The sequence below is a fragment of the Pseudochaenichthys georgianus genome, chromosome 2, assembly GCF_902827115.2.
Source record: "Pseudochaenichthys georgianus chromosome 2, fPseGeo1.2, whole genome shotgun sequence".
NCBI lineage: Eukaryota > Metazoa > Chordata > Actinopteri > Perciformes > Channichthyidae > Pseudochaenichthys > Pseudochaenichthys georgianus.
This window is the reverse complement of record NC_047504.1, coordinates 10,847,759-10,859,368: the sequence shown is the minus strand read 5'-3', so window position 1 is coordinate 10,859,368 and position 11,610 is coordinate 10,847,759.

Here is an 11,610-nt window from a genome sequence, read left to right as displayed (position 1 = left end):
CAGAAAGGAGAAGGAGGAAGAGGAGGAAGAAGAAGAGGAAGAAGATGGAGGGTGCTATTCTTCTAACCCAAACAGAGCTGAAGAGTTGCTGGCGATGGCAGATGGTGCAGGGAAGGAAAGGCAGATGGAAAAATCACTTCCAACATGTTTATCATCGTCACGACGTGTGTGTGTGTGTGTGTGTGTGTGTGTGTGTGTGTGTGTGTGTGTGTGTGTGTGTGTGTGTGTGTGTGTGTGTGGAAGATTCCCCCAGGGTTAATGAAAAATGTGATTGAGTTTTGAGAAACACTAGCACTAAAAGTCTTGAAGTCACGAAGTCAGAGAGAGGCTGTACATTGTGTGTGTTCATGTCTCAGTGTTAATAAAGCTTTAGTGAATGTCTGCAGCACAAATGAAGTTTTCTGCTGATCTAATGTATGTGTATTTGTAAGTATTTCTCATGCATAGAACGAAGTATCTAATCGCTACATATTTCTATATTAGATGAATATGACTTTTTTTTTTCAAAATTGTATTTTGAATCTTTCTTAGGGGAGATGTAGCCTATTGCTGCCCATTTTATTTGATCATTACAATTCAATATCTCTGCAAAATGCCCGTTAAACGCTTAATAGTTCATTTAAAAACGGGTAAGACAAGAAGAAATCCTGCAAAAAAACCTCATCAATCATCAAAAGATTTCTCCATAAAACTCAGTAAAGCCACTTCAAGCGACTTTAAGAACTCGCTTCAAGTCAGAGGAATTGTTTTTGGTAAAATGCTGAGAAAGTAAATACTGTCCTGACACTTTGATGCATGCGTACAGTCTGACGTTGCCAGGGGGCGACAGATGTATGTTAACAGCTGTTGCCATGGCGACAAGCATGTGTGAGCGAGCGCAGGGAGGCGGCTGAGAAACTTGAGAAAACACACATTGCTTTGTGACCTCTGCAAACACACCTCCCCCCCCGACAGCATGAAGACACACGGTCTGAGGACTTCCGTGTGTGCGCGTGTGTGTGTGTGTGTGTGTGTGTGTGTGTGTGTGTGTGTGTGTGTGTGTGTGTGTGTGTGTGTGTGTGTGTGTGTGTGTGTGTGTGTGCATCAGAGAGTGAAATAAAGGGCAAGAGATGGTTTGGTCAAATATGTGAAGAAATATGAGCAAAAAAATAATGGGGATCAAGTTGAAGTCCGCAGCTTCTGCAATGACGACAATGAGAGAAAACACTTAAAATGATGGGAACTATATCCAAAATCTCGAGCATTATTATCGGACAAAATGTAATGCAGACGAAGAATAATAATAGATAAACAAAACTCAAAGAAATGTAACGTTCATGTTTTTATGACTGCCTTTTAAAGCTGAAATGCTCTCAATAAGCACGACTTAAGAGCCGTGTTTATCTCGTATAAAAACACGGCCAAAAGAAACGTCTTCAAATTAAAGTCCCTGCGAGGAAACCCCTAATCTTCAGCGCTCTGAGACAGAAACACTGGGAGGTTATCACATGGTTACGGTCATAACAACTTTGATCCAGAACAAATATTTGTCCGAGCGGCTGAAGCTGTGAATGACTAGGGAGGGTTTCTTTTTTTAAAGGTGTATGATTATTTTTGTAGTTTTGCCCGGCATTTGCCTCAGTTATGTTACAGTGAAACACAAGCTGTCAGAATAGCCAAACCACTTTGTTTGGAGGAACTTTCACATCTTTAATTTGACTCTTAATTATATCCAATGATCCTGATAACAAACTTAGGTGGGCTTCAACACTGATGGGAGAATAGTATAGAATACAATTGCAGTACTTTGGTATGTTTACTTTGTAATATGTCGAAAAATGATATAATTGTAAAAAAATGTGGCTTAAATGTTAGGGTGCTTGTCCGGATACTCAAATGGCGCTTTTCCACTGCAGGGCCTCGCTCGGCTTAGTACGGTATGGCCAGAGCCATATAATAGAATTATATTATATTCTATATTATATTCTATTCTATTATATGGCTCTGGGTATGGCTAGGCCTCGTTAGGCCAGGCTCACTTTATGCTGCGTTTCCATTACAGTTTAGGAACTGGGGCAGTAACTATAGTAACGCAGTGTAGGCGGAGCCGTGACGTCATCTTCAATGCAAAACACAAAGCCAACATCAGCCGTTAGCTGTTAGCCCTCAGAGCTCACAGCTCCTCATATCTGTTCAGAAACTAGACCAAAGTTAAACAAGTCCAAACCACAGACTGCTTGTGTCATGGAGAATACAGTCGCTGCTTTATTTATGTCTGTAGGCCGTTGTTGTGAGTGTGGACGGTCGGAGCATATACTGCTTATTAGCTTAGTCGAACTTCATTTAGACAACACGCATTTTAAAAGGTGTTTCTCTGCCGTCTGTCTGCAGACTTGGCAAAGCATTAATTCATGGTTTTTACTAACCGGTATCAGTATGTTGTTACTTCGGCATCATTTAGAAACGTGTATTACAATTAAATCACGGTAAAAATATGTTCATTTTGTTGTAGTTGCCAGCGATTCTCTCACTAGTTTAGCATACTCAGCCCGGCTGTTGGCCCGGAAAGAACCTCGATTTAGAAAACACGCATTTTAAAAGGTGTTTCTCTGCCGTCTGTCTGCAGACTTGCCAAAGCATTAATTCATGGTTTGGGGCGGGCACGGCACGGTTACACCGCGCTGTAGTGGAAATGCGCCAAAAGACACTTTACATAAGTTAAAATGATCATAGAGAACAAGAACAACACACTGGAAATACATAACATCACATCAGAAGCAGTTTGATTGTTAAATGTAAGCTAATGTCTTCCTTTCCAATTATGTGGGAATTTGGTTCTACACAATTTGATCCAATTTAAAGTCACAGAGAAGGAAAATAAAATGACAAAGAGAGAGTGAAGCTTCAATCAACCCCCTACACCTAAACTATGCCTCTCAACTTCTTCCTCTGTCCCGCAGTTGTTTTTAAATAAGGGCGTCTTGTTGTCTAGGGGAGCATCACACACACACACACACACACACACACACACACACACACACACACACACACACACACACACACACACACACACACACACACACACACACACACACACACACACACACACACACACACACACACACACACACACACACACACACACACACACACACACACACACACACACACACACACACACACACACACACACACACACACACACACACACACACACACACACACACACACACACACACACACACACACACACAAGCTGGCTCAGCTTTTCCAGCAGAGAGAAGTTGACAGAGTGAGGAGGAATAGAGCGTCCTCTCTTTGAGGAACAGTGGAGCATCGCTCGCAGCTCTTATGTAACTCCTGCATGTATTTGACTTGGTTACATTTCACTTGAAGGGCATTGTGATTCATTAAAAGCAGATTACAAAAAACATTTGAAGGAGAAAGCAAAGCTCCCAGCGTCCGTCACGCGCCTCGCTGAAGATGAGGACGCTGACTTGCAAACAAAGCACTCAGAGCTGCAAGTTTAGCAAACAAATTAGGAAGAATGCAACTAAGAAAACGTGCCCATCGGGACACATCCTCTGACTTTCCTCGCCACTAAAACCACATTTACATTCTTCTGGTTTAAGGTTTTTGCCGAGAGCGACTTCCAACTAACGCCTTAGGGTTCGTACACTTTTTCACCAATGATTTTCAATGACTTCTCCATGACCTTTACCTAATTTTCCATGACCCATTACTCTTTCTCAGCGGTACCACTGAACATGGTTTATTTGAACATGGAACAGGAAAATAAGGTCTGCATTTTAAACATGTTGTGCCTATCTAAAACAAATCCAATAGTACCAGCTCCTACAGCTAACTAAAATCTCTCACCAGCAAAATACCTCGACAGTTAGTGAGAGACAGCAAGCGTATTTCGTGGCATCTGCAGGCAGTGGCAAGTCCTTCCGGCATCTGCCACAGAGGCCGCTACTCTGTGGTAGCTGTGGCAAGTCCTTCCGGCATATGCCACAGATGCCATAACTTGCCGAGGCATCTGCCGCTGCTCAACGGGAGTTGCCACAAGATGCCAGAGTAAGAGAACGTTTACGGTAGCTGCCACTCGCCTTCCGTGGAAAATGCTGCTATTTAAACCCGTATTTATCGTGTAAAATGTCGCTGTTTAGGCATGACTTTATCGAACTGATTTGTACACAGGACTGATGTGCGATCTCTATTTTTCAGAAAAAGATTATACATTATCATTTCTTTTCAATTTTACTTGAAGCATGGTTTGCTAAAATAAACAAACGTGCTATATTTATGATGAAATATTGGCGAGTGAGGGTTGCAACGCCCTTGGCAATTGTCGCTTCTTGAGGGGAGTTTCCACTGCTTGCTACGATAAACCAGGTGTATGACTAGTAAAGACAAATAATTAATAAATACATATCTGTATTGACACAGAAATGTGTACACTGGTGTTATTAGACTTGGCTACAGACTTAGGGCAGCTGTAACTGATTGCAGTTGCCACTGCTAGTGAGATGCTAAGGTTTACTTTATAAATTAGGCAAAGGACTTATATTTGCCCCATGCCTTCAGCAGCAGCAGGCCATTCACTTTGATTTAATCCAGTTATGAAATTTCATCATTTCGACAATAAAGAAATGCAACATAAACGTTATCTTGCACGTTTTATCGAACCATCTCCGTTTCTAACTTTCAATATATTTAAAAAGAGATCTCTCTCTCATCTGCGTGCGGGGGCGAGGCCTCACAGACATGCTGCTGCGCTGTGCACACAGTTCTGCCGGTAATGAATATTAGGATACATTTTGTGAGGAAACTTTTCCACCAATAATTCCAATAAGTATTCCAAAATGTATTCACTTCAGGTTTACGAAAGTAACTGTATTCGGATTAGTTGTTTTTCAAATGTAACGCGAGCTGAATACAGTTAGGCTACTTGGTATTTGTATTCTGATTACGTAACGCCGTTACATGTATTCCGTTACAACCTTATATATACAGTCTATCTATGGTTACAACCCAACCCTGTGTACAGATCATCAGTCCTGTGTACAGATAAGTTCGATAAAGTCATGCCAAAACAGCGACATTTTACACGATACATACGGGTTTAAATAGCAGCATTTGCCACGGAAGGCGAGTGGCAGCTACCGTAAACGTTCTCTGCATCTTGTGGCAACTCCCGTTGAGCAGCGGCAGATGCCTCGGCAAGTTGTGGCACCTGTGGCATATGCCGGAAGTACTTGCCACAGCTACTACAGAGTAGCGGCCTCTGTGGCATATGCCGGAAGGACTTGCCACAGCCTGCAGATGCCACGAAATGAGCCAGGCCCTACTGCAGTTAGTTAGCCATTTTACGTTTCATTACTATACAGTATTTATTATCATTATAGTATTACTATTTCGGCGATTAGATGAAATATAAATTATATTTGATGCAACTTTAGTTAAATTTCCATGACTTTTCCAAAACTTTGGGAAAGATATTGTTTTCCATAATTTTCCACGGCCTGGAATTAGCATTTTGAATTTCCATGACTTTTCCATGTTTTTAATGACCGTAAGAACCCTGCTTATATCTCCACAGGAAAAAAGTACTAAATCTCATCAATATTTGGGAGTGAGTCCCTCCAAAATAAACAACTGGAAGCCTGTTGAGAGCAGATTTAAGAGATTTTATATGATAAATGAGACTGAGGAAATGAGGGTCAAATCATTGTTATGGCAAGTCAGCATATGATTGGGGTTAGTAAAATGGTATTTGGGGAAATAAAAACTCTGATAAAAATCTTTTGAAATTCTGTTTTAAACTACATATGTGGAATTCAACACTTCCACACACTGTGGCTATTCAATTATAAAAGAAAACCTTTGTGAGCAAATAAAATACTAAATCCTTTAATTTCTGCACTGCAGGGTTCCTCCTTCGCCACCGCAGGGAACTAATGATATTGTAGTAAGTTTCTTTAATGAGCCGATAGCTCAAATACATAGATGATCATTCACATGAAACATTAAAGTCAAATAAAGCCAGAGAGAGAGAGAAGAGGGAATAATTGAATGTTTCCAAGAAATCAGAAAAAGGGAGATTTCAAAGGTGTAGGAGATATATAAAAACATACATACAGCCAATATTCAGAAAGTACGCATTTAAAAAAAGTGCGTACAGTTCTGATATCACAACGACACAATGTTTACGTAATTAGAGTTATGAATACTGACCAATCACAGCAGACTTGGCTTTTTAAGGCAGAATATTTGATAGGCACAGGGGGATATCACTGTGCATCATGGGGTCCATTTACAGTGTGTGTGTGTGTGTGTGTGTGTGTGTGTTTAATCCAGGTTCAGACAGTGTTCCCTCTGAGTGATGAAGTCAGTCAGCTGCTGTGTGACCTCAGAGTGTGTTTGGACCTGAATGACCTCATGGCTTCAGAGGGCTGTGTGATCAACTCTGAACACAAAGTGAAATCTCTTCCTGCTGATAGCACAAGTTATTATTCATGACCGCCGGGATCGATTCTCTCACAGAGCCGAGCTTCTTCTCTTCACTTATGGTGAAGTGCACGTATCGTTCAATGCATCCTTCGTCAGAATTAAGTGGACCCAGATTGAGACACTGCATTACTTTTAAGGAAATGAAAACAGCTTTTAAAAGTTTGAAGAACTGTGTAGAACTTCAGGACAAGTCAATATTCTTATTTTATTATCACGATGGTGGCTCCAGCATTCCTACTTCAACAATACGTAACTGTTTGTAATAGATGTGATGTAGACAAGGTGTTGATGTCGATTAAAGAGGACATTTTCAGACTCATAATTGTACCTCTACTGTGACATGTCTCCATGCTTTAATGTAATACTTCAATCGACTTCATTTACCGTTAATTCTGATTTGACATCTGCATAAAAGCTGGTGAGTTTTCCCTTTAATGGCATTACAATAAACCTCCATACAGCAAACCTGTACGAGTTAGTACTGCATTGTGGGAAAACATTTCTACTTTCTACGGTGCATATGCATCATAACATGAAATGTGTTCCTGAAGAACCTTTTAGTGCGCCACCACCCGGGGGGAAATACCTCTTAGTGTTCACACTTCGGAGGGACATAAAACTAGCATTCATCGTCTGAATGATTCATATCCATGGAAACGTGGCGTCTGCTTTTCTTTAAAACCGTGAGCGTTTCAAGTCATGTTTAGAACATGCCCTCTGGTCATTTAGGCAATTAGAGAAATTGAAGTAAAACTCCATCTGGCAACTGGTTAAACTGGGCAGAGTGTGTGGTGATCGCCCGAGGCTTTTACTGTTAATACACAGCTGGTAGAAAGCACTAGAATAAACCCAAATAAGATGATCAGCAATTTGAGTTCAACGCACAGGATGTATTATCACAGTGTGAGACATTTCACTCACCTTGGTGATCTTTGTCAGGTCACCTCCAGAAACATGCTCGCCCACAGAGCTGCAGGAAGTGACAGTGGGATGAATATCAAGATGTGACTTGTTTTGCCCTCAGTGTCAAGTGACCACCATTTTAAATCTAGTCAAAAAGACAGAAAATTGTCAGTATCATGAGGTGTGAATGCAGCACAAACAGCGTCAGCACGCAGACCGCGTTAACAGTCATTTTCTTGAGGGGTAAAACAAAGGGGCGAACTTCAAGCAATCCTGTGTGTGCCATACACAAATCCCTCCATTATCTAATAGAGGGCTACTCCTTCAGTTGTCAACAGTCTAAAGTCTGATTGTATAGAAGACTATGAAGAAAGGACAACACTTCTGACTTGATTTGTACCCAAGTTGCTTTTTTCCTGATGAGTTTCTGTTCTCAATATGGAGTTTTAAGGCCATCTTCAATCAAGCAATACGTTCCCTTTGTAAATGAAGGTTACATTTAGAGTCAAATAGACAATAAAGCAGGGAATGATTCATCTTTTTTTAACTTGACCCGGCAGGAAGTGTGTGTATTATAAATAAAGTCAACAGAAATCTGTCCCAATTCTAAGTAAACACTGTGGAGCCGATGAATGGGAGTCGGAGGCGGCGTGTTGAGTATAGAACTCCACACTTGATTTCCCATTAGCTTACAGAAAGGTAGGAACAACTTCATTACATGCTACGCAAGCTAGCATGATAACAAACCACAGGTGCGCCACCTAACAGGTCCGTGGCGCAACACACTCTCTATAACACAGTGAATTATGTCCCGTAATGTTCCACCACAACACTTCGCTAAGAACACGAGCTAATGCTACATTTTACAGCCTGTATTGACCTCTCGTCTTTATTCCATTGGAAGATAAGATGGAGTACTGCCGAGTCTTCATTGAAGTGAAGAAGCAGGACCCCTGGGTCAACCTCTCGGAGGAAAAGAGGTTAATGTACGTTGGCCTCGGGCTGCAGATGAGCATCACAACAGGATAATGATGAAGGGTCAGTGTGATCGTGATGGGATGTGACACCGCGTGTGGACGCTAATACAGATCCACTGTGAGTGGGAAACTGGAGCGGAGGAAGGAAGTGGCCGAGCAGCGGAGAATAAAATCCTGCTAATGCAAGTTATGAACGAGGATCAATAGAGGTCTAACTCATCTCATGCATATTCACTGTGCAGGAGTTGTGTGCCTGTATTTACAACAGGTTCAAACTGGGCTTCACACACGTTTGGTTACAGATTTAAAGATACATTACATTAAAAACGGTTTATTTTTAACACTTCAAATTGATTTACTTCGTTATTTCCATTCATATGTTTGATAAATGTATCTCTACACCGTTTTTAAATTTGTTTGTGTATAATACAGTTAATTAAACCCTGGTTGATAGTCATTTTTACCAGTTGTACGCTCTAACCAACCGTATATTCATATTTGCTTTAGAGTAAATAAAAGCCCACATTAAAGAGAAAACGTTCAAGCAGTTATTTGTAGATAAAATATCCCTTGAATAACATTTTGTTCATGCATGGGTGTGAATGTGTTTGTATGTGTTCACATCTCGTATGCTGTCATGTGTGATCAGGGAGTGTGTGAAGTGTGTGTAATGACATGCAGGATTTAATGGGTGGTGATTGTGTTTGAAGTGTGACATGTTTTCCCCCCTCCTCCTCCTCCTCCTCCTCCCTCCTCCTCCAAGGTTTATGTGAGCGTGAAGTGCAGTAAATGATGATACGTACACATCATCATGCACTCTGCAGATGAGTTGACCCACATCTTCTCTGCAGGAGCATCAGATCTGGGTCACACCAGGTTACTCATCACATTCACTGTTCAAGACAATTGTCACGCTCAACTCTGATATTGTAAATAGCTAGTAGCAGAACATGACATACTGTGCCTTTAACACTATTACAGCAGCAGAGTGTAACATCTAGTTAGTTAAACATCCATATCAAATGCATAATGCTGCATGGTTCACTTTATCACTGACTTAATTGGCATCTCTAAAAGTTTTCTGCAAACAAATTGTATTTCATTAACGAGCCCTACAGCGCTCTCACACCACTTGTATGTGTAACTAGTGTTTGCAGCTATTCTTAAGTGTGTGAGAGATGCACGCAGCTTTTAGCTCTTTTAATCTGCGTATTCAGATGCAGACTCTAAACTCACACTCTGGGGAGCGTCTGCAGGGTCGGATCGCACTTCGTTAGAAGACCTGTCGAAAGCAGCGAGACAAAGAAAGTTACTTTGGAATAATTGCTTTGGCTTTTCTTCTGGATTATACCAAGGAGCAGGGACGTGCACAGACATTTGGAGGGGCTATTGCTCTAAACTGGAAAAAGGGCCTCCCCCCAATAAAAACACAAGACCTTTTGAAAATTGCAACTTGTTTTTAATGTAAAAGAAACCAAATGATTATTACATCAACTAAATTGAACAGTAATTCACATCTCATAACAAAATAAGCTAAGGCGACCACTTGCATTCGGTAACTTGATTTCAAATGTTTGGTTTTGCGGTCCATATCTCATTAAAATATCTAATGTTAGTAACTATTAAAGAAAAAATGTGGACAATTCTGTTCTAATGTAGTTTGACTACTGCTGCAGTCCAGACATACTGATAAAATAGGGCCTCTAACTAATTACCTTAAATAAACTCATGAATGAAACCAGTTCAATACGCATTATTCTTATTCTTATCATTCTTTATGAGCGCAGAAACGGTAAGGTATTTAATTACTTATGTATTTAGTATTCCATAACTTAGTAACAGAGATGGTCAAACTAAAGTAGAGACATGGCAGAAATCCTACAATGAAGCGGGACATTGAACTGTTCACCCGTGAGAGGGCGATCAAGAAAAGAGAGCGAGCGGCCCCGTTGAAGGAGTTTACAGATGAGAAGACACAGAAAGACAGAAGCACAATAACAACAAGTAGCTATATTTAGGTGTTTTTTTTGTAAATAACCGACAATATCAAGAGGAAGTAAAGTCCCCTGGGTTGTCCCTTATACCCTAACTGCCATGAGACAACGCAAAATCAAGTTTCCAAAATCCGACACTGAGGTCAGGTGGTCTTAACGCACCGGCAGATGGCAGCGCCGACAAAGTGTGCTTCCCGCAGCGAGACGCTACCATACTAATTGTGGGCTCATCTTGTTGATTCGGCCACAACAGAAAAAAGAAAAACAAACTCTCGCTCTCTCCAGAGGGGCAGGTCAGCCAAAGGGGCCAAACGGGCCGTTGCCCGGGCAACATTAGCCCGTACCTGTGCACGTCCCTGCCGAGGAGGATAGTCTGTTGACTTGAAGAAGCAGGTTGACCTTTCCCTGCATTGCAGAGCATCCAATAAAGCAGAGAATCTACTATAAAAAACGAATCTGACCCAGGCCACGGCCTTTCAAAATGACCGAGGCGGGGTCGAGTTTCAATAGGAGGTTTACAACACGACACACTGGTATGAAAGCAGCTTTTTATTACATGCGCCTTGGCTTTAAAAACTGGTGACAGGTTTATTTGTTTGGTTGAAATAACAACTGTAAATTACCTTGCGTGTCTTGGGCGTGCCAGTGTTTAGTTTGCCCTCTAAAACACGAATGTGACTAAAGCTGATCAGGACGAGCAGAGTCTGCAGCGCCTTCACAGCGTCTTCAAACCACTTCAAACACAGACATGTCGAAGTCGCTCTGACTCCCTGATCCCCCCTGCTTTAATGCTCCCTCGCTGAGCATTAGCTCCAATCCCCGCAGCTGAGGAGCCACGATGTCAATACACATCGCTGGTGATTAGTGTGCGTGTCTGAAGTGCTTATCATCACCGCTTTATGCATATTTGATGGGCTTTGATAAGACAATGTGACACTTGAGTCCACAGGGGCTGACTTAGTATTTGAGGGGTCTAAAGCAAACATGGGGGCCTCCTTTGAGTCCATTAGGTTCCTTTAGTATCAACGTATTTACCAATGAGACTTATTCATCAGGGATAAATGATTACATTTCATCACATCAATGATAACATGCAATACAGAGATATGTTATGGACATTATGAGATGTCGTCTATAGCTTTTGGATCATGTCCTTTCGTGGTTTTATACACGGCTCCGAAAGGCCCCATACAATTTGAGGATAAATGTATGCAGTACATCTAACTGATATTTGTTACAAG